Consider the following 2,410-nt stretch of genomic DNA (forward strand, 5'->3'; position numbering starts at 1 on the left):
TAAGACCTCATCTAGAATACTGTGTTCAGTTCTGGTCACCTCGCTACAAAAAGGGTATTGCTGCTCTAGAAAGAGTGCAAAGAAGACTACGAGGCAATCTGATTCGAGCATTCAAAATTCTAAGTATTGACAATGTCGACCCAGGGGACTTTTTCAACCTGAAAAAAGAAACATTAGGAGATTAGATAAAGAAAATAGGAGGCATTTTTTTACACAGAGTCTGGGTCTGGAACCAACTCCCCAGTAATGTTGTTGAAGCTGACACCCTGGGATCCTTCAAGAAGCTGCTTGATGAGATTCTGGGATCAATAAGCTACTAACAACCAAACAAGCAAGATGGGCTGAATGGCCTCCTCTCGTATGTAAACTTTTTATGTTTGTATGCTTTGTAACTTCCTGGACCAATTGTGATATTATATTATATATTTATTTAACTGCTTTGGTGTCGATAAATTCGAGAATGTCTTCAGCATACATACACACACGCAATTATTATTTATTTCTTAGCAGACACCTTTATTCATTTATTACATAGAATTACATTATTACACATTATTTTTACATACAATTACCCATTTATACAATTTTTACTGTACTGGGATTGAACCCACAACCCTCTGTTCAAGAGAGCAGAGCCCAATCCACTACTCAACACGCACGCGCACGCGCACGCACACGCACGCACGCACGCACGCACGCACGCACGCACGCACGCACACACAGAGAGCTCACTAATAGCTGGCCTGCACTGTTCTTTTAAGCAGTTTAATCTGTGCTGAATGTGAAAATGCTGTAGACGTGCTTTTAGCCCCCTCTGCTGACCAGAGAGGTAAACACATAAACCAACTACATCTGGGTTTGTTTAACAGAATTATTTCAAGACCGACTGTGAAAAACGTTTTATTTTTGCTTATGTAAAATATATATTGATTATTTGGTTGGCATAAGATAGCAATTAAAAACAAATACACTCAAAATAATTTTAAATTGCATCTTTTAAATGAACAATTTACACCAAAGTGGGATACCACAACTAACCAAGCATAAGAATAATAATAATGAAGATAATAGTTTCAAAAACATTATTTAATGCAAAAATATACTTGTATATTGTTATTATTATTATTATTTTTAAATAGTCACATAAAAAACACGTGCTCCAGGTGAGGCTCGAACTCACAACCTCGGCATTGCTCATCCTGTACTGCTGTATAAGTACCGCGCGCTAACCGATTGCGCCACTGGAGCTTCGGCGTTAAAATGCAGCAGCACAGTTTATACGCTGTCTCACTAAACTATAAACCAGGACAAAAAAAACGCTTTTTTTTTTTATAACAATCTGCAGTAAGCATTTTGTTATTTATAAATATAACATCAGTTCAGTTTCACACACATCGGGGCCACTAACTGGTGCCTGCAGTGCTTCAATTTGTAGGTGCAGTTTATCTAACAATCTGCACGTCAGTCAGTATTTTCAACTTATTAAACACACACACACACACACACACACACACACACACACACACACACACACACACACACACACACACACACACACACACCACTATTATTAATAACAGTTAAGTTCCCAAAGTACACAGAAACCACATGAAGGACGACAAACAAGTATTATTTATATAACGCACTAAAACACGGGAGAAGTGCTGGAGACAGCACCAGCACGTGTGATGTGCTGTATATGTTTACAAGGTGACCATTACATGAACCTGGGCTGCATATTTCCACATACTAAGTGGGTACATTTCACCATCTGCCTCTTCTGCAAAATCATTATTATTCCCTAGAGGGCCGCTAGGAGTCAGTGTGGCAATGAAAGTGAACTACAAGCCAGATGCGTGTGGTCCAACCTAGAAGATAACTAAATGTATTAATTAACCTATGTATTTATGAATTGTGTATAGGTAACAAGCTCGGCTGTGTGATCTTGAACTCACAATAAAACCAGGAGTGGATCAAACTGCTGTGCAATAGGAGTCTTATTTCCAGCCCTGAAGTCAGTCAGTGTGTCCCGCAGTGTCTTGTAATGGATTATTAGACAGTGGAACGAGTTCACGTGCACTCTCTCAGCCTCGAACTATGACTGGACTCTTTTTGAAAGCTCTTTCCAACTATCCTTATCAGCACCAGTCCTGATCGATAAAGCTGGTTAGATAATAATGCACAGACTGGCTTGAGTCCAAAAGTGTCGCTTGCAAAGTTCCAAAGTTCAACACCACCCCCTCATCGCCACGCCCCTCTTACCCACCCCTCTCCCATCATGCAAACCACTGAAGGCAGCGAGGTGACTGTGGGTGCGTTCACGGAGATCATTCTGCGCAGATTCCGTGCAGAATCTGACCAGTTTAGCCAATGGGTGCGTTCGCAGAGATCATTCTTAGAAGATTATTGG

General features: G+C 40.3%; 1 non-coding gene across 1 annotated transcript; it reads right to left on the minus strand.

Moving 5' to 3' along the window:
- Positions 1–1,155: 1,155 nt before the first annotated feature.
- On the minus strand, positions 1,156–1,248 carry trnai-uau (transfer RNA isoleucine (anticodon UAU)). The gene is given in 2 exon segments: positions 1,156–1,191; positions 1,211–1,248. It is a non-coding gene; the product is annotated as a tRNA-Ile (tRNA).
- Between the last annotated feature and the right edge of the window lie 1,162 nt (positions 1,249–2,410).

The sequence above is a fragment of the Acipenser ruthenus genome, chromosome 5 (genome assembly GCF_902713425.1).
Source record: "Acipenser ruthenus chromosome 5, fAciRut3.2 maternal haplotype, whole genome shotgun sequence".
In the NCBI taxonomy this organism is placed as follows: domain Eukaryota; kingdom Metazoa; phylum Chordata; class Actinopteri; order Acipenseriformes; family Acipenseridae; genus Acipenser; species Acipenser ruthenus.